Raw genomic sequence first — 26,094 nt, forward strand, 5'->3', positions numbered from 1 at the left:
TTTCAGCATCTTCAGAAGAACAAAATGAAGTTACATAATTGGTTTCTAAAAGAACATAGTAGATAGAAGCCATAGCATTCTGTGAAAAATGTGTTAACAAAAATATTTTTGTTCAAGCCTTTTTAATAAAAAGTAGTTTTCATTGCAATGTTATATATTTTGTTTCTTTTTTAAGTTCAATATCTTGTGTCTGTTTCATTGTTCATGTGAGTATTCCACAGTGAGTTTGTGGCTGGTGACAGCTAGTGTTTGTCTGACAAATGTGGAAGGTAGGGTCAGCTTGTTCGTAGGTACAGAAAGTCTGGAATGAAAGTGATCATGGTGCCCTGCCACAGTGCTTCCCTCTGAATCATGGAAAGTACTCCTTTGGTTTGAATTTTTTTTCTTCAGTGACTAAGGGGACTCAGTGATATCCAGCACCTGTTTCAACCACAGGAAGTATACTGCCAGTTGATTTAAAAAGTTATTAAAAGTGGTTTATTTTCGTACTGACCCTTCATTAGGATAGAAAAAAAAGAATTCTTAATGCGTCGTTTCTTAGGCAGAAAAAAATTTGCTTCTCATTGTCTAAGAAACTGGGAAGCATGGGCTCTGTGTTCATGGATCAGAAACCTGGATCATGACTAGTCTGCAGCAGGACAGGTCGGCTAATGAAAGATGAAGAAATACCAGAAGCAAGCATTTTTTTAAAAAATACTTTTCGTAGATTTGATTAAAAAAAAAGAAAAAAAAGTAAGTTTCCCCCTGCAGCCTACCAGAACTGCAGATATTGTCGGAGTCCAAAACCCCTCCCTGCTTGTGTAAGACTGCTGTCCTGGTGTGAGCTGCAGTCCACAGCCAAAGCCTCACCTCTCTGCCAAGACTGTAAGCAAATGGACAAGTACAGTGACTAAGGAGTATTCAGCTGAAGAAAAGAAGTTTCAGTAGTTTTTAAATAAAAAACATTTATTCTGGAAAACAGAGAAGATGAAGAAAGAGGAAAAATAAGGACCAGCAGAAAAGTGAAAGCTTGAAACTGGATCTATAATGCATTTCACATCAGTGGTTGTCTGGGAAAACAAGCAGAAACCAGGCAAACTAGAAGGGTTCTGGGGAAATTTTGTAGCGTTTTCATTGAAATATATCAAAAACATCAAAGTAGCAGCTTACGTCAAAGTAAAAAGCATTTTGTTTCAGTTCTGAATTATTTAATCTCCTTCTGACCTTATTGTTCTAATAGGGACAGCTTTTAAAGGGGGGGGGGGCTAAATACAAAGTTGTAAGTGCTTCTCAAAATGTTTCATTTCACCATTTGTTTAATGAAGCATTTAATTTTTAAGATGTCAAAACATTTTACTTGCATGTTTTCTGAGTAAAATGTTTTGACATTTTGAAACTTCCCAATTTCTGACAAAAGCATTTGCAGAGTTCAATGCTAAATGAGATTTTTAACATCTAACTTCCTTCCCATTCCACCCCCAGAATCCATTTTGCAAAAAGAACAAAAGTCCCAGATCTTTCTGAGCAAAAAATAAATTACTCATTAATCACACAGCAGTGATTAAACAGCAGCTTCTGACAAACAGGAATGGGAACCCCAGGTTCTTCCTGTAACACAGCTGGATTCGTGGTAGTTCAGTAGGGCTGCAGGCAAATGTGTTGTGGCTGCCAAAGATGTGGCTGAGACAGGAATGGTGATGCTGGGCAGCTCTGTTGGTGAGCATAAAGAACCACCCTCAGCCCACAACATTGCACAGCTCTGTGTGCTTCTCCACAAGCACCAAACCTGTAGGAAATGTGAAAACATAAAATCAGAGTACAAAACCCATCTGAATTGGTGTTCAAAGCAATCTCCTCCTGGGCATCTCATTTGCACAACAAAAGGCATCTAAGAATCTTACTTGAACCAATTGATGCTTAAAATGTTTGTGCTGTTTTCTCTTGCAACTCTTTTTGCTTTTATATTTTTATAAGCACGTTTGGACCTGTGGGCACTTTGAAGTTCCCACTGTGCTTTAACAATCTGTTTTCATTGGTTGTGTCCTTCTGGCACTCTGACTGTTTCATTGTGCCCTACATCATCTTGTTTCTTCAAACAAGAGTCTTATGTTTTCCTTTTGAGTTATCTTTTTATATTTTTCTACAGAACTGGGAGGGGGAAGATGTAGAATTTCAGTTTTTAAAGAACCTCTGGATGGCCTGTCCAATGCTAAATCTATGTTGTCCTTCCTCCAACTTGCTCACTGTTAGTTCTACATAAAACCTCTCTACAGTTCCAGTAGTGTTGGTTCCATGTTCCTTCTGATGTACTTGAATTGCTGTCATATAGTAGTAGTAGTAGTAGTAGTAGTAGTAGTAGTAGTAGTACTACTTATTACTACTATTATTATTATTAATAATAATAATTATATTATTATTCAGAAAAATAGAAAAATAAGAACAAAAACTGATAAAGCCTCACTATGCAATTAATTCTTTTTTAGAATAAGCTATTAACTAGGGCAAACACTGCCACATAAGGCCCTCCATGCTCCCTTTTACTTATGAGGATGAAAAATTGTGATCAACAGAGACTCTAAGAAAGGCACGGCCATGGCTCATGACTCCTGAAAAAGAACCAGGAAATGGTCCTTCAACCTTACACAAAAGACCAAGGTGCAGAAAATGGGGAGGGCACAGCTCTTCTCCTGCTGTTCATGTCACATATCCAACATGCAGTGTCTGTTTCATGCCACCCCGAGGCACTGCAGCTATTGCACAAGGAGACAAGTGGGTGACAGCCACAGGTGGCAATGATGAGCCTGACTCTGTGAACATTGGCCTGCATGCCCTGTTATTTTGCTGAAGCCCTGTGCACAGCAGTCTTCTCAGTTAACACAGAATTAATTTTTAATGATTACTTCAACTTTTTAAAAATTATATTGGGTGAGATAATATATGGTAACCGCACAGATTACAGCATGCATTGATGTCTTTACAAAAAAATGTCAGTACACGGCAATTATACTACAGCAAAACAAATCATTGTGAAGTGGCTCAAATTGTATTTCTCTCTAGTAAATGAATCATAACACTTTAACACCCTCAGACAATCTTCAATTAAATGAACAAAATAGAACCCAAATGACCACACAGGGATGTTAGAGTACTCAGGGCAAAAAGATGTGAAAAGAAGAAAGTAAAGACATAATACACTGAGAGATAAAACACTGTGCAAAGTTTAAGCAAAACAGGATCAAAGTTGCTTTTCTTTTCACCACTTTTTGCTTTATTGCCTAAAAATATTTATTATGCAGCTGAAGGACAATTAGCATTTACTAGAAAGTGAAACAACTACCTTTTCTTTTACATTAAATACAACCGTAGATCTGAAAATGTAGTTTAATGTTTACAAATTAAACTGCAGTTCTCATCATGTCCTGTTTTTGTCAACTTGAGCTTTCTGAGTTCTGTGAATTGGCCTAAAATGATTTAGGATTTCATGAGAATGTCACCCTTTGTAACTCATTAATGACTTAGCATACTCTCAGTAGTCTGTACTGTAGACAGGAGAAAGAAAATAGTCTCCAGGAGTGGAATATAAACAGAACTAAATACAGTGGAAGCAATTTAGAATATGTTATAGAGACTTCATACTGCTTTAGTGTGAACCTGATCAGTGATTAGTGAGCTCAGTCCTGCTGTTTGCCCAGCATGGAAAGAGCAGAGAAGGTGGCAGTGCATTGGCTTCCGTTGTTATCTTCACCCCTCAAAGCACATAAGGAATACAAAGACTATTTTGCATGCGGTATAATGCAAAGACATGGACACTGTATTTCCTTGCAGATGTCAAGTATTATTTGAGATCTTTCAAATATGTTTTTCAACCATTTTATAGACAGTTCTGATTCAAGTGAAAGAAACTTCTGTGAGACTTGTAAATTCACTAGCATTAGACCATTTCTAGCTCCATTAAAAAAGCAGTCTAAGAAGTAAGAATTTTCTCCCGACTGCTGTTTTGGATGGTGAATTATTTGCACTATAAGATTTTTCCTGGTTGTGTGTAGTGGTAGAATAATTGCAGCATTTGTCATCTCTCTGTGCTGTTATGGACCAGAAGGAAAAGTAAAGTCTGCAACAAAGGTGCTGATCCTTAGTCTCATGCACAACCATGATAACAGATGCACAGCAAACAAGTGATTGAAACAAGAGCTGATGTACAAGAGAGAGAGATGAGGCTGCTGGGTGGTTTTTGTCTGGGGGACAAACATTGCTCCGAAGGGAGAAATCAGCTGTTTTCATTTAAAATTTTGAATCCTGTCCACCTGCTCACCCCATCTCTCATATTAAACTCTGCATAATTACTACAATAATATTTCAACAAATGAATTATAATGTAAGCCTCTTCAGAGTGAAGAAGAAAATCTTTAGATGAAGGAATAAATAGTAAAAAAATGTATTATGACATTAATTTCAACCCACTTTTCAATTCGTTGTTATGGTAACAAGAGATCCAAAAATTTTATATACAAGATGTTTTATCAGAATAATGCAGAACTTTTATCTAGGATTTTACAAGTACCACGCAGACCATAAGATGTTCATGCCATGTGTCCATTCCTTAATTGTAGAGCAACAAATAACACTGTAACACCCTGCGCATAGCTATTTTTTAAAAACCAAAACAACCAAACAACAACCCTGTTCCACAGGACTTTTCATAAAGATGTCATCCTGGCGGGATGACAAAAAAAATGGAGACCAATAATTTTATCCTATGAATGCAGACTTTTGATATAAGTCCACAAATCTTACTACCAGTGACCTACAAGAATATCCTATGTCAAGGACAAAATCCCACAAACTCCTTATGCCATTCTAAACCTGAAGCGGAAGAGTTTTTTTGTGTCCTGAAGTGGAAAATTTGACTTCTTTTTTTTTTACCACAGAAATTTCTGAAGCAATTGAAAAAAAAAAAAAAAAAGAGAAGGTACATCAAAATCTGTGAGTATCATAACACTCTCCTGAAAAACATGTTAAAAGTAAAGAAACATTTCCCAGCTGGAATTATCAACCTGGAACAGTTAACTTTCTAAGAAATCAGAGAGTTTTATTTCTGTCCCCAAACTCAATCAAAGCATGAGATGACCACAGCAACATGAATCATTCCAGGGTATTTATCATGCACAAATTGTGATGTGGCAAAATCTGTTCTGAAGGCAAATTTATGGTAAACCCAAATAATAGCTTAGAGATAGAGAAACAGCCTGGACAATATTGTTCTTCAGTATCAAAATAAAACCATCCAATTAACAGAGTTACCTGAGTTATGAATAAAATGAAAAAAACCCACCCTACTGCAACTGGCAGAAAACAGACACTGAAAGCTCCAACTGCAACCTTTGATAACGTGGAGTACATGTGAACAGAGATCCAAGCAACATTATACTTCATACATGCAAAAAGTGCTTGGAAACAGGAATACATATGGAAGGTAATTTTATTTCTTATTACTGGTGGATTAGGAAGCAATTCGTGCTTGTATTATATTTCTTTTAACTCCTGCAGAAAAGAGAAGCTTCACAAGCTCTCTAGAATGTTGTCATGAGAAATAAATCTCCACTTTGAAGCGAAACATGGAAGAGCTGTGTTTTTAAAGAAAGGGCAAGAAAGGAAGTCTGGTGGAGGCTGATGGTCAGTTTACAGTTTTGAGTATCTTACTGTATCCCTGAGAAAAGCTCAGGTTTTAGCTTGCATGGGGAATGGAGCATTCCTTTTGTCTAATGAACAACCCTTACTCATACATGGGGACTTGTAGTGAAACCAAAACCTGAAAACCAAGCCGTAATTTGCCTTCATAGATGAAATCTGTACTTACATCCACTGCAGTTTTCCTCAACTGTAGACCAAAACCAGGCAGCCTGCCTTCTCAATAGCTTGTACCAATTGTCCACAGGGCCTTATGAGTGTTAAAATGTAAACAAGGAGAGAAAAAAAGTAAGGTTTACATGCGGACTATGGCCATTATTATTCTGAAAAAGATGCTAGGCTTATCCACAGTGGGAAATAAAGGTCTCAGTATGGAAGGGGTGGGAAATAAAGTTCTCAGTATGGGAGGGGTGGCAAATGAGAAGAAGAACACAGAAGAATCTGTATCATAAGAGTTAATAATTGGTGCTGTCAGAGCTAATTAGCATTCTGCTGCCCAACTACAGCAAAGCCATCTGGGCTCCACTAAAATGCAGGGCACCATCAGAACAGCCAGAAAGGTCATTCAGTCAATGGTTTGACTATAAGGATTATCCTTCTTTTACTGCTGAATTTTGTTGGTCTTTGCTTGTGAAAGGAGTTGTGGAGAGCTGTTACTGTGGATGCCCTGGTGAGCACTGAAATGGTTGAGAACCTCTTATAGTCATTGTATCTGATGCAGAGCTCAGAAGGTGAAGGAAGTAGACATCTAAATGTCCATTTGATGCTGATGAATTATATAATGTCCCACTGGTACCTGCCTGATTTGAATTTTATGGAGAAGTTGGACTTAAGCAATGAAGTCAATGACACTGATGTTCGTATTTAGGATCCAGCATGATTTTAGGAACATAGCTGCTTCCTGAACTGGGGCTAATGGGATGCATTTTTAGAAACCTGTAAGACAATTAGGCACTGAATTTCCTCTAATTTGCTTATATCGTGTTACAAGCTAACAGTATAAGCGAACCAGTCCTAATATCTTATGCTTAATAGAACACATTTCCTGAAGCACCTATTTTTTTCATTTTTTTCCTATAATCAAAAGGTGTGTTTGCCTTTGCACCATCTGTTAACTACAAGAGTTGCCAGAACGAAGAGAGAATGTAAATTAGGTTGTGAATACTGAAGTTCACTTTCCTTTTCTTTACTTATGTTATTTTAAAGCATCAATTCATTTTCTATTTATTTTTTTGATGAAAGACTGAGCTGGGAGACCTTTGAAAATGTCTATGACTCACTGAAGTTTTCTTAATTCTTCTGATCTTTAAAGGCAATTTTGAAAAATTTGAGAAGATTTTTTTGTCCATCTTGTAAAATAAGAGGGAAAACAGATCCCAGGAAAGACAAAATGGAGCTCTTTCATTCCTCCCAGTGTTTAGGGTTTTTTCCCCAGGAATTCTGTTAAATTATGCAGAAGAGTGAATCCGTTGTACAAATAACATATTTTAGAATTTAAATTAAGCGAATGAGCATCATGATAGAACTTGGCTTTGTATTATCTCTCAAAATGCACACTCATTCAGAATGGTTGCAGATGAGGATGCTATAGAATCATAGAGTAGTTTGAGTAAGAAGGGATCTTTAAGCACCATCTAGTCCAACTCCCCTGCAGTGATCACGGACATCTTCAACTAGATCAGGTTACTCAGAGTACTATCCAACCTGATCTTGAATATTTCCAGGGATGGGGCACCTATCACCTCTCTGGACAATCTGTTTCAGGGTTTAAATGTGCTCATCCTAAGAAAATATAGTCTTCCTTATATCTAGTATAAATCTAATCTCTTTTCAAGTAAAACTAATTTCCCTTTTACTGCCATAACAGGCCCTGTGAAAAAGTTTGTCCTAATCTTTATTGTAAGCTCCCTTTAAACACTGAAAGGTCTCAATAAGGTCTCTTCAGAGCCTTCTTGTCTCCAGGCTGAATAACCCCAACTCTCTCAGCCTTTCCTCATAGGAGAGGTGCTCTAGACCTCTCATCACTTTTGTAACTCTCCTCTGGACTCACTCCAGCAGGTCCATGTCCTTCCTGTGCTGGGACCCCACAGCTAGATGCAGTGTTCCAGGTGAGGCCTCACCAGGGCAGAGCAGAGGGGCAGAATCCCCTCCCTCCCCTGCTGCCCACACTGCTTTGGATGCAGCCCAGGACGTGTTTGGCTTTCTGGGCTGTGGGTGAGTGCTCATGGCTGGGTCATGTCCAGCCTCTCATCCACCAGCCTTTGTTGATAACTTCCCTCAATTATGTGAAAAATACTATCGTGTAGTACTTCTTCTCCAGGCCATCCACACTGACACTTAATACACCTTCCACAATCTCAATGTCTAGAGAATAAATCATGAGCAGCCACTGAGAAAAGAAGACCTTTAAAACTACATGAAAGGAGTTTGTTTGGAGGTGGGGATTATTTTCTTCTCCCAAAGAGCAAGAGGTCTCACGAAAGAGCCTCAAGTTCCACCACGAAAGGTTAAGACTGGATATCAGAAAAAACTTAATCACTGTAAGGGTTTCCAAATATTGTAACAGCCTGACTCTAGAGCAGTCCCTGGAGGTATTTAAGACCTGTAAATATGGCCCTTAGGGACATGGCTTAGTGGGTGGCTTGGCAGTGCTAGGTTTATGGTTAGACTCAATGATCTTAAGAGTCTTTTTCAATCCAAAATATTTTATGATTCTATTCTCTGATACTGTGCCTCACTACTCAGATCTATGTGGTGTTTGATTAAAGCAGGCAGCTCACCCTTGTGGTTTACTTTCCTGAATGGCTGCTGTTAGATACATTCTCTGGGGAAATCCACAGTTTCAGCTCTTGACTGAGGTGGTCTTACTTTTGTTTGAGCTCCTTTTGCGGACTCTTAGATACTCTGGAGAACAGCTACAGAAGGCAGTTAATCAAACTTGAATAATAAAGGAATAAGAGTTTGGGACTTGGTTTTCTTCCAACTGTTTATCCATTGCTCAGTTATTTTGATAACCCCTGAGTTTGCTTTTCAAAATCTGTTGACTAATAACAAAATAACACCTATTTTGGAAGTCTTTGCTCTGCTTGTTTCAGCGTGGGAACAGTATCAATATGCAAATGACATTTTAATATCATGAACCAAAAATTCATCTTTAAAAGTTCTAAGGTTTAAGAACAGGCACAATTTAATTTTTGTTTTGTCTTTTTTTTTCCCATTGCATCTACTTCACAGAGGTATGATATAACACAATCCAGACATAAGATGAGACTCTCAAAGTTGCACGTGAGCAAATAAGTAAGGAGTACAGTTTTGATTAATTTTATAAATTATTGTACTCAGAGAAATAAATTCTTTAGTTTGTTCACTGTTCTAAATGCTACAGAAACTTAAACCGCATAGTTGTCATCTAGCAGAGTCTGTTGTGAATACCTGCATGCAACAGTACTGAATATATATGTCTGTCTATATATTTATCTTATAGCTAAAATTATTTGGAAATTGGAGTTCATAGTACTGGATTGGCTATTTACATAAGTCATCCAATTTGGAGATGTAACAATACCATATATTAAGGAATTCATGAATCCTGTTGATTTAGACACCAGTTATAATCAGGTGCAATTAATTATGCAATTTGAAATGCAACTAAAGTGTTGCATTTTATTTTTGAGTGTGAATGATTATTAGGAATTCAGGTATTTTTATAACTGGCTTTGCTTTAATTGTTATGTGTTGTGTTCCTCTTTTCAACAGTCCACCCAAATGTGTGAAGCAGCTGAATATCTACCTCTGCTCTGTTTTTTCATAGGCAATTGACACTGTCTGTACTGATGTTCCTCTCCACTCTTCTGTTATCCTACAACATAATTAATGTTTTCTCCATTTAGAAAGTGCCATTTTGGCACTGTTTCCCCATTTAACATCACCCAGAGAAATTGTCATCAGGACTAGATAGAAAACCTCCCATTTTTATGACAATAAGGAGATGCATATTGCCTTGATGAAAGCAGCCAGAACACGTTTGCACTATTAACCAGGCTGCATGTGTGAAAAAGCTATGGCAGGTGATACTTGACAACAGAGTCCAGCCAAGCCTAACAATCAACTCCTAACTATCCCTGGAGTACAAGCTCAGCATAAGCTCTCATTTCAGGAATCCTTTAATGGTATGTTACACAGAACATGGATGCAGGCTGAAACAGGCAGGCTCATACTTTCAGCCTGGCTGCTGTGACAGTGGGGACATTTTCTGTGTTGTGGAATTTGAAATTTTTAAAGACAGAATAATTAAAGAAAGGTGAAAAATTGGGCCTTGAATCCAGGGCAACATAATCTTACACAAATCATATAAATCTATTTTGGCATCCTTCTTTGTTGAAAAACCTGATCCTTTAGAGTGTTTTCAGTCAAGGCCTTTGTCAATGTTGTGTGGGAAACAATCAAATAAACTATAAATATTTAGATTTTCCCTAATTGTATCAAGAGATGGCCAACTGGAGAAGGGAACCAGCAGTTTTGGTGAGAGATTACTGTTCTTGGGAGAGGAAAATTACAAATCGTGCTCCTCAAGATTCAGTCTAGGAGGAGATCTTTTCCAATGTTTTTGCTAGAAACTTTGTCATCAAAGCTAAGAGTGAACTATTTGAAATTTAGTGATGACATAAAAGTTGGAGCGTCATGGACGCAGAAAAAATGCAGAATACACTGGATAATTTTTCAAACACTACTACTCAGAGCAAACAAGGAAAATGGCATGAAGTATAAGGGCACAAAGATGCAGAACTAAGATTTGTCTTAGAAACTAGAGGATTGTTGCTGGGACCTTAATGAAATTTTATCAGTACAATATAGTCCATGGGTGCTCATCTGTTAAGTTTCTCAGATCCATACATGTCTTGCAGCAGAACTGTTAATTTACCCTTCCTTCTTATGCTGCATGCGGACTCTTCAAACAGCCCCAATAGTTTGCTTTTTGAAAGGATTATTTGGTGCCTGGCCAGAGTTTACAAGATATACCCACAAGAGGTACAGATAGATAGATCACAGAATCAGAATTTTAAATGGGTTACCCTATCACCACATCTGACACCTCTGTATTAGCAGAGTAAAAAGACATTAAGAGAAAGAAAAAAACAAAGGGAATAAAACCCTCTTGATTAAGGAGTCACAACTATAAATTCCCTTTTACCTTTTACCAATTCCCTTACACCCAGACAAATGCTATTTGTACAGTTTAAAACTCCTTTCCCTTTTTTCTCCTATATCTTCTGCTTTGTAACCCTTTGTTAACCTTACGTCATTTTAACTCAACTTCTCCTTCCTTTCTCCCTCTATGCTTGTTCCAAGAGACTCCACTTCCAGAAGATCAATTCAGTCCAAATGAAATATTTTCTCAGGTGCTTCTTGTTCCCCCCATGGGTTTTTGGGGTTATTTTTGCCTTGTGTTAATTTAGTTTTGAGTCAAGATTTTTGACTGTGGAAAATCAAAACATATAATATTTTTTTAATAAAAGCCTGTGTCATATTACACATAGTGTTCATTCCTAGGGAGGTAGCACTAGTAAGCATAATGGAAATTTCAGCTTTGCAAGAAATGAAGCTGAACAGCTTTTTTCTAGGTTAGCATATGTCAGAAGCCCAGTAAAATGATCAGATATGCTGTTTGCAGTGCCTCTGCCATGAAGTTAGTCACATTTAGCATACATATGACTGAGTAGGTTTGATAGACATTGAAGAAAGCCCACAAAGTCTTCATGAATGATTTTAGGCTGAAACCTCCAACAGAATTCTGCATGCAGACTTTGCTGTATGAGCTTTTACAAAGATTTTTTGTTTCTTTCACAGAATGTATTTAGTGTGGTGGGAACAAAATTATAAATATTGGTGACAAATAAAAGATGGTGGCAGGAGAAATTAATCTTTTTCCCATGAGGTTCCATAAAGGCATCTTTGGTTGATCAATGTCCTTTGAGACTGCAGAGAACAAAATCCTGGGGAGAAAGATCACCAGTGTGGAACATCTTCTTTAAACATAGTACTTTATACATAATCCCCTTTAGAAAGGACCTGTCATTTTAGAATCTCAGAACATTTTATATATGTTAGTCTCAGCACACCTTTTAAGAATATTTCATCATTTTCATAAATTTTTGCAAGGGAGAACTGGAGAGGATCATTCACTTACCTCAAGTGACTGGTGAAAAAATGAGAAAAAGCAGAAATAAGAACTAGAAATATTGATCCCTACATTCTGATGTCAGGCCTGGGTAACAGCAGACAGAGTTTGTATTCAGTTTTACAATGACAGTTTTCAAAAGGATTCTGTATTTTTATCCAGGTGCATTTTTTCATGAAGAATGTTCAGTTTCTTAGGAAAATGGGATTTTCCATTTAAAAAGCAAAGCGAATCTGCAATGGAAATGTTTTTGTTGAACAACTTTTCATTTTAACTGGCATGTATTAAAGGGAATGGCAGGTTGGCTACTGCATGTCCTTATTTCCTTATAAGACAGGTTTTTAATGATCTGATTCTCACTGCAAGATATGAGGTAACCACAGAATTTAGGCATGGTTTGCTTCCAACTTCTTTTGGAATAGATACAGTTGTGTATCATAGGTGAAGTCATCTGAGAACTGGCATTAATGCAATTCCATAAATCACTGTCATATATTTATGGATTGAAACCCTATCTTAGTAGCAAAACTTAAAAATCAAGACAGAAATATTTTATTTTAATAAACATTTTTTTTAGGAAAAGAAATACACCCTTATCGATAATAGTGTTGCTTTTCTTTTCTTCTCTCTATTGATAAATATGTGCTGTCTTTCTGAAAGGATCACTTTCCATGTTCCCACACTTTATATAATGAATTCTTACATGAATTTTAGATTTAAAAAAATCCTACATATTTCAATTTAGTCTTCTACTATAATGATGCTTAGTCTACTTTTTCAGACATTATCTATTTTAATGTTCACTTACGCATGATCACAAAAGTCAGATTTATTTTATTCCCCAATTCCTTACATTTCAGTTTATCCACCAAGATTTCATTACATCTTGTCTTTTTTATGCACTTCTGATATGATGGATCTCACAGAGAAATACATTTAAAGGCTGCTGCTATAACATCACTGAACTCATGTCTCCAAAATTTGACATCCTGACTATTCTGTCAGGTGTCACTGGCTTCCAGATTGTTACAGAATGCATTGTTATTGATTTCAAAGTGCTGCTGACTTTAGCTTCTGACACCATCCCTCCTTACTAAAAAAAAATATTCCTATTTGTTCTTTCTGAAGTTTCTTACAGGATGATCTGTCTAAAGGAGTCTGATAATGAAATGGATTCAGATTGCTTGACATAAATGGAACATCCTGATTAACTGCTAAATTGTGTCAGATATGGGTCACAGGGATCTCAGTATCAAAGACAATGCCATTGATTTTTCTGGCATGCTCTTATTTGCTTTTAAAAGTATATTTTTACCTAGAACAGCAGTGTGGAATGCACTTCTGTTGGGAATCTCTTGCAAACAGCCCTGGACAAAACAGGTCCACTTAATAGTGTCTTGTTTATAGGGACATGCATATTGGTTGCCCTGTTATTAAATACTCTCTGATTCTATATCCAGGCAATTATGGATTATAAATATTACCTTGACTAGGACTTGAGATGAGGACTAAGAAAGAATAATTTAATTCATTTAATCTGATGACTCCACACGGCTATATCTATCCTACAGCTCATATCTACCCTATAGCGTGTGTTCTCCCCTTGTCTAACCAGGAGACCTACCAGAAAGTACCGCAGCTCCCTTTGTGCTAGGAGGCTTTTTCTAAAGTTTCAGCTAAGAAAACCAGGGCAGATCATAAGTGTGCTGGAAAGCATCACTTTTTACAAATCTCTCCCCTACATGCCTCATTTAACTTTAACGTCCATACTGTGATCATCATGACCAATAGTCAAAGGACAACATTAGGTGATGTCTTTCTGCCTTTCTTAATGCCTGTTGGAGAGAGACATGAATAAAGGCATCACTTCCAATTTCAAGGGCAAAAATCAGTTGACATCTGGTCATTAAATTAAAAGTGTTACAGCACTTCTTTAAAGCCTGCCTTATAAGAGGAGCATATGCAAACATCATGAGTTACAGAAGACTGTGTGAACACTCTCCTGAAAGCAATGTTTGATGGTAAAAAAAGTCAAACAGATACTCGTATGTCCTAATCAGAAGTCTCAAAAGGGTGGGTGAAAAAAATCTACCACAGTTTAACTCCATATTAGTAAAAAAAAAAAAAATCTGAATGCCCTAATATCCTAAATAATTCATTCATTTCCAAGTAATTTTCCCCATTCCCAGTTTTGCTTTGAAAAATTAGTACGGGTAATAAGAAACTGAACATATTCATATTTTGTGCCAGTGAAGATACCTCTATGGTCCTTCTAGAGCAGAAGAACAGCCTGGAGCACCTTCCCAAAAGCCAGGAATGAGACAGGACTGCCTTGGTCCTTCATGGAAAAAAAAAAAATCTGTCAAAATATCCAGATTTACTGTCATTTGACAGTCCATTGTGTTTCTTTAAATAAGAAAGGAACCTGACAAAAAACCCCTACATTTTCATGCTTGGCAGTGCATTTGTTTTATGCTCAAAATCTGAGCACTGCCTGCTTATAGATGAATAAAGAATCATTAATTAAAGTAAAACAGATCTATAGTCTCTGGAGAACTCCAGTCCCAATAACCCTCTTGATGCAGCTCTTTTTCTGAGAGTGGTGTGCTTTTTGCACCATAAAACTCATGGAAAAGAGTTGGGAAACATTCATCATGTCTTCACGATTCTTGTAAGTTCAGGTTTCTCCTAAAAGCCTCCCCCTTAGCCTACCTTTCAGCTACCCTGGGTGTGCATCACTCATTTTAACAGTTGTGTTTCTTGTGTGTAGCATGCTCAGAGGTGCTCTGTTGCAGAGATGAACAACACAGGTGCTGCTGCACTTCATCGTCCTACTAAAAAAAGGAACAACAGTCCTACTCCCTGGCTGAACTGCCAAAGTTAAATCATTGCTGTAGGCAAGCTTTGGGGTTTTCTAGATAAACTATATGTAATTTCCATAGATATATTAAAATTGTGCCTATGACAGATGTCGCACAGGGGGGAAAAACCAAAGGATGAAGGCTGTTTGGGAATTACTCAGTCAGCATGTCAATAGCTGAGTAGCCTGGGGAAAATGAACTGAAACTTGTCCATGAGGACACAACAAAAGAGCAGTGCACATAAACACATGAACATGTGCATTATGATGCAGAGCCATAATGAAGTGTGCTGGAGGCATGAAAGGTGTGGCATGAGATATTCCAGAAAAGGTGGATTGAATCTGATACATGAACTAAGATTACAGGGGAATTTCAGCAGTCATGTTTGCTCTCTGAATATTAGTGGTAGCAGAGCTTGTCGTTATCTATACATATGTGTAGCATGCATTGTGTCACCCAGTAGGAAATGAGTGGAGAAACAGGATGAAACTGAGAATGTAAAAATGAAGTAATTGTCAGGAGCAAAAGTAACCTTAGCATTCAGGTCTCTTAAACTGCAAAGGAGATTCCTTAGGGAAGCAGTTGCATCATAAAAGCATCATCACTTCCCTCATTTGAAACTGGATCAGAAAAATCTACAGGGCTACATTCTGCTCCAATTTTCTGAATATTATTCTGGCTTCAAGACTGTATTTACTTTTCCATTGATACCAGCTAAAGCAGAATCTGCCTCTTTGGGAACAATTTATTTTAGCAGGGATTAGTAGGAAGATGGAATATGCAGTCTACCAGGCCTTTTGTCATTGTTAATACCTATGGCAAAATCTTCAGATGGGATTGAGTCTATTAAAATAAATATTGCAATAGTTTTTAACACTTATTGATATGACATAAATGGATATCCTAGGAATGTTTGAGGGCATAGATGATGTGGTCAATTACTTAGCAGAAATATGGCATTTTCAAATAACATTCAAATTTTCAGTGAAAATGGATACTGTTTTGAAACTTTCATTACCGGCCTGAATGCTCATAAGCCATATTGCTATATCTGTGGTAAGAGTTGTCCTGAGACTACAAAATAAACCCCACTTACTTTTTTGGTTTTTTGGGTTTTTTTGTTGTTGATTATTTTTCTCCAAGAATTAGATTCAATATCAACCCAAATTTGTTAGTAGGGCTAATTGAAGTTTAGCATCTTGCAGACCTTTTTGTAGGTAGAGTAATGCTTTTTACTCTTTTTTTTTAAAGTATGCATTCGCTTGCTCTCTTCTATAGAGGGAACCCTTTATTTATGTAAAACAAAATCTCACACAGTTTAAGTGAAAAACTTATCTTGAGACTAAATCCAAATAGAATAATATCAGTGGAAAGTCTGTCATACTACATTTTAGGTAACCAGCTGGCTAATGACTTTGGTGGTCTCTCTGATAAAGGGTGCTGATATTCAGAATGGATTTCTCTAGTTAGAACCCTGAATCTTATTTAAATGTAGCTGCATTTTTTGCTGCTCAAAAAATCATTAAGATAATTTCTTAGAGAATTCATTCACAGACGATAAATGGCCTTCATATGTTTTATTTTCTGGACAGATGATGATATTTCAACGGCAATACAATAGTTCAACATTTAAATCTCTTTTGCAAATTAGATTGAAATTCTATTTCAAGGTTTTTTTGTCCAATGATAAAGATAGATTTGTGTCAGCTTGATGATGGAGAGAGTATCAGGCAGTTATAACCATTGTTGTTTAGCTAAGCTCTATTTACTGAATACACATTTCCATTCTCTTGGCCACTCTGGTATATGGTTCCTGCCCAGGTTCTTGATGAATTTTAAGTACCTCATGTCTTTGTACCAACCTATCTCCAGCTTGTTTCCATTCTCTACTGACTTGCCCTAGGAACATTCAGCACTGTGCTTGGAAAAAACCCCCTTACTCTGGGAATATAAATATGTAAAAGTAATACTTCCATTTACTACTTAATAGTCCCCTTCTAAATGTTAAAATAATTTATTAATTCAGAAAAAAAAAGAAGTGTCACATATTTTACTACCTGACAACATCTTTAAATCCCACCTCTACAGATTACCTAATTTCCAAAAAACGAAGTATTAATTGTAATTATTCATTACTGAATGTGCTAAAAGTGTGCAGAACTTTGCCTCTTGGTGTCTATTGAACCAGTCTGCCAGTTGATAAACACAAGTGCCTCTGGCTAAAGTGGGCTATCTGACTGATGTTCCACAGAGAGATTTGGTTCATTAGGTATGAAACTGGCTCAGTGATTCTTAACTGCCTATTCAGAAGCAAAGAAGACAAAGCAAAGCTGGTTTTGAAGGGATAAAGACCACAGTGGGACAAAATCCTTATCTCCCTTCGTTTTTTTGACTAACTAGAAACAGAAGGCATGCAGCATCTTGCAGGATGTAAGTCATGTCATTACTGAGGACTGTGACACCTTTGCTGCCAAAGTGGCTTTAGATCATACTTTTGAAGAGAGAAAAAGGGAGCTGAGAAAGCGAAAGGTTATTTAGTTCATTCCCTTTTCCCAAAAGCAGACACAACGACACCTATATCACATATCCTGTGTTGTGACAGATTTTTAAGGGTTTTTTTTGGGAAAAAAAAAGGGATAATATTTTTAGTGATTACTTAAATTTGCTTAGTGTGGGTATGTATTTTGTTAAAAAGTCACCTGCTCTGGAATGATATTAAGGGAAGGACAAGAAAGATTTTCACTATGAAACATAACTGATCATGTAATTGTCCTTGATTTGCTTACCCTGTTTAAAATCTCCTGAGTGCAACTGGCTGCATGTCACTGAGGAGGGCTCTGCACCTTCCTATCGCTGTGTTCATATATTCCGTTCATCTCAAATGATGTGAAAATTTTATCATATTATTTTCGAATTGGACATAAATGTGGGTCAGATGGCATCATACGAATAAAGACATAGATTCGCACATTGTTCAAGTCTACAAATGCACCACACTTGGGTCTGCAAGGCTGGTACTCAGTGCTTGCGCTGGTAGCTAAAGGGCAGCTCTCAAAACCCGGGGCTGCTGCCCTTTCCCAGCACTGTGTGAAGGCAGTGCCATGTCTGTGATCCTCTCCTAGCACTGCCTTCTCCTGAGAACTGCAGGTTACATAGCAGCACTGTCTGTATGTACATAGAACCAAACAAGAAGGGGCTATATTCTTTTGATACCCTCCAGTTACTCTGCTGATATGTCCTCAGAGAGCATTCTGCATCCTATTTCTGGAGGATTTAGAAATAATGGAAACTATAATGAAGTTGTGAGCTAAGCAAGCTCACAATGCAAACTGAGATAAGCACAGAAAATATATTCCTGGCCAAATAGAAATGATTTTATTGGAGGGCAGTAAGAAACAGGACACAGAATAGGTACGCTGGCTTTCAAAACTGGCACATGCAGTGTGACTATAGTCATTCTGCAGAACTCATACCACTTGGCACAGGACTGAACAACTGTACTAGTTTGAAAACAAACCAGTGGGAGGCACCAAGTCAGAATAACAATTTAATAGGGAAATTAAAAAAAAAGGCAGAAAACACTGGTTCAAACTGACAGAGGATACAACCTGACACCCTGTTATAATACACTGCAACCCAGGATAACAACTAACTGTACAAGTTTCAGAACAAGGAACTTGATCAGTACACCTTCTCAGGGCTCCTCTTCATTCTTGCATAAAAAATCACCTCCTAACCCCAAGTATCTTCTCCAGGATTTCAGGTGCTTTTTCAATTACATTAAATAGAGAAAATATCACTATTAGGAGGCAAAATATTACTGATTATAGAGTAGACAAATATGAACTGTTTGGATCAGTATCCAGATTAATTCCAAATAGAATATCTTTTGGGATTTGTCCCATTTCTCAGGGAATTTCACAACTTTTGGATAGCCTGGCTTTATTTGTCTTGCCTTAATTCATTTTTCCCCATGGCACAGTTGCTAAGTATTTCTGAAGGTGTTTGGCAGTTACTCTTGCCCATATTTTCAGTAGATTAAATTTGCAGCTCATTACACTGCTTGACAGGAACAGAGAATCAACCCCAAGGATATGCTGACAAAAAAAGCCCAGATGTGGTGTGTGTAATTTTTCATTCTTTCTTCCCCTTTTAGTTGTGAAGGAATTTTCACAGCTATACTAATTATGTTATCAACTTGATACAAGCTTCATAAAAGCACTTTTAGCCCTATCACCTGTAGCTCAGAGGAATCCTCTTTTTAAATCATACAAGAGACAGAAAGAAGATCAGATGAGAGATTGTACATGATTTCATCTACCACGTTGCACAGAGCGACCAAAATTGCCAATCCACAAGGAACGTAAGGTTTCCGGTGGGATTTCAGGCTATGCTGGACCCTTTCTTTTTTCCCATGCACTTCCATATAGATTAGATTAGGCCTTTGCTGTTCATGACATGCTGCTTTGGTGATGATTAGCACCACTACTCACTCTCAGAAGACCTTGTTATGTTTATGAGATTATGGGATCAATCAGAATGCAAAATGGGGATCTGGACAGTGGGAGACATGAAGAGGACCCACATCTGCCAACCTCTGTCTCCTTGGGCAGTCAGTGGCTATTGAAGTAGTTTTACCTTAGGTGCTGCCACTTAATTTTCTAGGCGAAAACATTCACTATGCTGGCAAACTATCCTAATGTATTTTTTTCTGGATAACAGCAGCAAGTATATTTGCTATTCTGTGCATAAATTTTGAGTTTGAAGTTTGCTTATACTTTTATAAAATGCAAGAAAACTTCTTTAAAATTATGTGGGAAAGGAGGACAATTACACAATTTATTACTACTTTCTGCTCCTCAGGATCATGCCACAGCTTCCCCACTATTTTTTTTTTGCTGGACCTAACTATGCACTTAGCATGCACACAAGCCAACCTAAGCCATTTCAGTGATCTTAATTACATGTGAACCTGCTCACACAGGGCTTTCCCTGCTCTCCTTAGCCTGGTTTTGTCAAAATTATTCAGCCACCAGCTGCACCACAATTGGACAGCTTTGGTGAGTGGGACTCAGTCCTAGTGGTCCTCTTAGTCACTGCAGTGCCTTTTCTAAACAGTGTCAATGCTGAGAACAAAAGAGCACTACTTTCAGACCTGAACTGGCCTCCTGAGTGAAAGAACAACTTCACCTGTCGAGCTGTGAGCACTTTGGTAAGTAGACACCTGATAGATGACATTTGCTCAGCCTGTCACAGGTAAGAATACTTTGAATGCTATGGGCAGTACACGCCAGGCACAAACACAAGGAAGCCATCAGTTTCTGTAAATGATCTTCCAAGCTGCAGGTGAGTCACCTCAGGTATCTCCCAGAGCTTGTGCTCCTTCACTTTCCAGACAGACTGCCAGTCCTCTGTGTTTAAGCATTCTTAAAAGATATTATTTACTATAAATACTGTAAAAGCTATGTTACTGACTCTAGATTGCTTGGGTTATTTTATAATCTTTATATATGACGATGGCACCAAAGCAGGCGATTCACATCCATTCAGCCTATTTAAATATGATTAAAAAACATATATGCACAGTTATATATCTGCATCTTTGCCCTCACAGAATTCATTAATAAAGCTCTCAATCATTACAGTAATAAATTTGAACAAATTCCAGGGGCATTATAAATACATTATAAATACAATATACAAATACTGCTAGATTTTATTCCAGTGTACTTTGTTATATTTTTAAAATGCACTCAAGGAAATTCCTTGTTTTGATTAGGAAAAGGGAAAGAAAACTCTTTAGTTGTGTTTTAGCTCTGCTTCCTTTTGCTTTATTGTAGTTCTGTAAAGTGTTTCTTTGGCATTTGACACATGAAGGTTTTTATTGATGTGTGGAAGTGGCCACCTGAAAACCGAGGCTAGACAAGAAGAAGAGAATAAAAGTAGGTTTTTATTTGAAGGGCCTTCAAAGGTACACCCTGGGCAGACAAAAAGGCTACACCCAAGACAAACGCAGGGTCACTGGTTCTTCACACTTTTATATGTTTGGTCCATTTGCATATCCAATTGTAACTTCAGCTAATAATGTAATTACCCCAGGTTTGCCCCTCCTCTTCAGAGGTTTTTAGTTTACACATTTTGGGGCCTGGAACAATCGAGGTGTCCTTGAAGAGCAAGCCCAGAGAGGCTTTGTTATGCCTACCTAGCCTGAGAGAACAGAAGTTAACAGGCTATAAGAAACTTCAGAGTTACACACTAGGCAGTACAGGATTTGAAAAATATAAAAGTTAAAGCCTAAGGCATCATCATCACAATTTGGACACTTCTGTCATTGGAAGCTACTATGATCCCAAGTTGTTACGGAAAATAATTTCCTGATAAGAATTTTTAATGAAACATAACAAAGCAAACAGAATAAAAAGAAGTCTCTCAGAGAGGATTGCATTACAACAACAGAATTGTTTTTCAATATCAAAAACAACATCTGCTCTCTTTATGTTCTCCTTAACATTGTGAAAATTTCATTTGATTTAGATCTGAGTACTAAATTACTTTTAGATTACTTCAGAAGTAATTTTCAGCTTAAATGTGTCTGTATTTTGTGGCATAATTTATGACTATGTTTTCAGATATCATGGTTTTTATTAAGATAATTTTCCATTTCCTTTCTTTTATAAAAAAAGGAAAGGTACTAAGTGATTACAGAAAAATTTACTCCTCCTTACATTTTTTTCTCTTAACATAAACACTCTATAAAGTAAATAGAGACAGGCTATGAGACACTTCTATAAAGTAACCTAAAATGATAAAAAATCATATAGTCTGGGCTTTACAGAATCAAAATAGTCAATAACTTAACATTTGCTGAAAATCAAGTTTGCCTCAGCACTCTCATACATGATACTGAAAGATACTTGCTTGTTTTCCTCCTATGTCATTTCAAATCAGGAAGGTAAAGGTGAGGAAAACAAACTTATAGAGCAGATGAAAAAGACTTCCTCTCAGAGGTCTGAGAAGCGCTTTAGGAGGAGATTCACACCACAGTCAGAAATCACCAAAATCCAATGGTGGGTGAGTGCAGGGGAAGGAAGTGCTCACACAGTTTACTGCTACTGTAGGAAGGTACCGTAAAGGTACTGTAGGAAGGTACCATCCTCCTCCCTTGTCTGGAGTTCTAGCAGCAATCTAGCCCCACTGAGAAGCATGACAATGCCATTCTTGTCCTGAAGCTACTGGTAGATTCTCATGGATGTCAGAGATCCTGGGCATGTACAAAAAACCTTAAAGTGTACACATATATACATGTGTGTGTGAGTGTGTTTGCGTGTTTATATATATTTTTTATATATATATATATACATATGTATGCATAAAAATTATATGCATCTGCTATCACAAGGTTATCTTGAGATCGTGGTGTGATGAGGGATGAATACTTCACCTTTTGCGAATCAATTGCATCATGGTTAACAGCGCGGCTACCCTCTTTCAAACTGGATCCCTTTCAAATTGTTTCAGCATGTGTTTTCCCTGACCCCAAGCCAAAAAAAGGCCCTGGATTTTACTGTCTGAGTCCTTCAATCTTCAGTGAGGCCTGTCTTTACTTTAATTCCCCTAATATTAAGATACCAATAAGAAATGCAAGTACCCAAAGCATCACAGCAAAGTTACTGGTTTGTAAGTCTAGTGGTAAATGAATATAAGCATGTTTTCAGTCTCCCTCAAAGAATCGCAGCTTAAATCACCATGAAGATAGCACTGATGAGTTACAACATGGGAGCCCCAAAGGGAGCATTGTTTTTCAAAGTATTTAACTTAGGAGTCTCAGTCTCATTCTTTCTTTTCCTAAAGCTCCTTTATCTCACCACACCACACAACAACCATTAGCCAGAATACTCTAACATTTTCTGACATAGTTCATGTACATCACTGAAAAACTTCATTGAATAGTAGTTCTGGAGATTTTTTTCCTTTAAGTCCAGTATGTAAGACATTGAGAATGCATCTTTCTAAAGTGACTATTACCTTCACCAAGTCATTTAGCTCACAGCTTGCCTTTCGATACATTCAAGACTGCATTTGTTCCCAACGATAGCATAAGATGTATGCTACTGTCAGAAGGCAACAGGTATGTTAAGGTATTTTAAGTAATAAAAGATAATTGTTAGTGTCCATACAATGTTGTGTTAAGGGAAGGTGCGGGAAGGTGCGGGAAGGTGCGGGAAGGTGCGGGAAGGTGCGGGAAGGGAAGGGAAGGGAAGGGAAGGGAAGGGAAGGGAAGGGAAGGGAAGGGAAGGGAAGGGAAGGGAAGGGAAGGGAAGGGAAGGGAAGGTGTGGGAAGGTGTGGGAAGGGAAGGGAAGGGAAGGGAAGGTGTGGGAAGGGAAGGGAAGGTGTGGGAAGGGAAGGTGTGGGAAGGGAAGGGAAGGTGTGGGAAGGGAAGGTGTGGGAAGGGAAGGTGTGGGAAGGGAAGGGAAGGGAAGGGAAGAGAAGGGAAGGGAAGGGAAGGGAAGGGAAGGGAAGGGAAGGGAAGGGAAGGGAAGGGAAGGGAAGGGAAGGGAAGGGAAGGGAAGGGAAGAAAAAGGCTAGGCTGTGAAGGTAGAAATACACTAGCACAGATCCTATTGTCACTGTTTAGCATGTGGGTTTCATCCTATGTGAACATGGCAATTCTTAAATGTAGGACCTGGCAAGGCAATTACTGATGCAAATTTCTGTCACATTTGTTTATTGAGTCTTATGTTTGCCTTCTATTGTATGCAAGATTATATTTCACTGCACTGAGTCTGGGACCTCCATCTGCATTAAAAAACATAACCAATTCACCCAGTTACAAGCATGCAATTAGAAGACACTGCTAAAAACTAGCACAGGCTTCATATACCTTTACTGTGAAAGCAAGAAAATACCAAATTTCTCACTTTCTTACAGCTTTGACCCACTAACTACCTTGTTATATATGCAGCTGCTGGAGTTCAACAGTCAGAATTGCAGATGGTCTTTCACAGATCTTTTGCATAGCATCTCTGTTTCAGGTGTTTTAGTCACCTCTTCCTTTTGGTCTTAAATTCAGAAATATGTTCAGCAACTGGGTCGTTATATCTTGACACAAGCACATTGATTGAAGATATTGTGACTAACACTTCTGCAAAATAAACACATGATCAAAAAAGTAATTTGGATTTACAATGTTTAGATATTTTTTAATTTTCGACATATTTCAGGGAGACAAACACAGATAGACAGTTGGAAGATAGGCAGCCACTGTTCAAATACATTTGTTTTCTGACAGCTGGACAAAAATGTAATTGCATGTGTTGGATAGCTTTTCTGAACTAAATTTGCACTGTAATACACAGAGCAGAAGGAGATGCTTCAAAATTGTACAACTGGCATCTTTTTATACACAGGAAGGTCTGGAAACAAAACCATTTAATGGTTGCTTTTTTTGTGTTTAAATATTCTTTCACAATGACCATTAAGTTCCCTGTTCTGAGTACCTTTTTAAACAGTCATAGTGTATCTTTATCTCTTTCTGCAAGCATATATGAATGCAATGTTTTATTTCTGTATCCAAGTTGTGACAGCCCTTGGCTTTCAATCCAATTAACTGAGTCACACTTTTATAAAACTCCAAGGAGAGAAAAATGTCAGCCCCATAAACTTAGAAATAACAGGATTGCACGCTTTTCTTTCAACTATATTACTTACTTAATATTTTATGGTTTTGAAATGACAGAAAAAAACCACTGGGTGTTATATTTAGGAAGAGATACATACATATAGCTTGTAGCAATTTTCCAGATATATGTGCCCTGTGTGTAAGGGTTGAACAGGTGAATATTTTTAATTTTACTTATCCTAACCATATGGTCTCTTTATGTAAAATAAGAGGAAGAAACTAAAACTTTTTCTCATGTATCATTTAAGCAAAACGAGGGAAGGTTACTGAGTATTGGTATTCAAAGGAACCTAACAAAAGTGCCCAAGAACTATGTGAAAATCCTCTTTCTGGAAGTGAGGATGGTGGTCTGGGAAATGCAAGCTTCTTGCAAGTCCTTTAATTACATCGTGTTCAAAATCATAACCATTCCATTCTACTTACTCCTGAGGGCAGCAACACTGACTGTCACTGAGGGATATACGAGTCCCATGCATTTCCAAAAAGAGACCATGTGAATGGGCAAGGATGTTTCGAAGATTTGGTAGTTTTCATTTGTTTAAAAGTCCTGCCTAATCCTAACATGGAGCAGTCTAGGTTTGGACAGAGGTGGCATTCTTCAAGAATGTACTCCAAAACAGGGATGTTCTATGGAAAATCATAACTAAATGCCTGCATGTGAAGCAGAAATTTGACATCAGAAATGCATTTTGAGAAAAGGGGAACTGAAGGAAATCCAAACCAAGGCATTACTGGATTTGGAGTAGAAGTTGATGAAAAGTAAAAAACAGAAACAAGCTACCAGGTGCAGAGCAGGAGAAATTAAAGGGGTACAGTGAAATCCATTCCATTGCAGGTATTCATTTCAATAATCGAAAAAGGTGTTTTGGAAGACTCACCCTGGCCAAGTGCATCCCTTTTACCTGAATACTGACAGAAACAGAATAAGAAGCTGATTGTTAGCCTGATGTTACTAAAGCCTGATTCATGCTTTGGTCATCTTTGCAGTTTCTCTTGACAGTAATTTTCCTTTTTTCTTTTAATCCCTTCGCTATTAATTAATAACAGAAAGGAAAATTTTCTTTTTAAAATGTGTGGGTTTGTATAGAATCATTACCAACCTGTAGTTTTAGAAGTAAGCACAGCAAGGATTTCCCTGAAAGCTCCTGCATCTTTTCTATCCCTTCAGCATTTCAACTTTTTCTGATCTTATCATTTTGTATAATACTTCTAGTACACACAGGAAAAGATAGGATCTGCTGTTGGTTTGTTTTTCCTGAGGACAACTTCTGTAGGATCTCTCCTGATATGAAGCCATAAAGAAAAAATGGCAAGAAAATGAACACTACAGACAAGAGTTCTCTGGCACAAAAATAAGGTGTTTGGAAGAAAGAAATAACAGCTGAAAAGAGTGAAGGACTAAAAGAATATTCTCCTGGCACCACTTGAATTGACTTGACATTTGTCATGAGCCTTATAAGTAGAAAACCTATGTATTCAAGTACAGAAAGGGTGACGAAATGTAGTCTGTGGACTCAGCTTCATCTAGGACTGAAATGTGCTTTCAGAACCAGCACACCTGCATTTAAAAATAAGAAGTTTCTTCAGCCATTAAATAATGAATTCTTAAGGCATGCATCACATGGTTGTGCCTAAGTTCTTTCAAAGCCTAAAATCCAGTGTTTTCCTTTGCATGCCTTTCTGGACTGAAAAGTTAAAAGTTAAAATA

At 37.5% G+C, this 26,094-nt stretch overlaps 1 long non-coding RNA gene across 1 annotated transcript; it reads right to left on the bottom strand.

Moving 5' to 3' along the window:
- Positions 1-1,037: 1,037 nt before the first annotated feature.
- Positions 1,038-23,845, bottom strand: LOC125320046. Its single transcript, XR_007200974.1, has 3 exons — positions 23,654-23,845; positions 5,837-5,917; positions 1,038-1,765 (listed from the first exon to the last, which is right to left on the bottom strand). It is a non-coding gene; the product is annotated as an uncharacterized LOC125320046 (long non-coding RNA).
- Between the last annotated feature and the right edge of the window lie 2,249 nt (positions 23,846-26,094).

This window comes from Corvus hawaiiensis, chromosome Z, assembly GCF_020740725.1.
Source record: "Corvus hawaiiensis isolate bCorHaw1 chromosome Z, bCorHaw1.pri.cur, whole genome shotgun sequence".
Classification (NCBI taxonomy): Eukaryota; Metazoa; Chordata; class Aves; order Passeriformes; family Corvidae; genus Corvus; species Corvus hawaiiensis.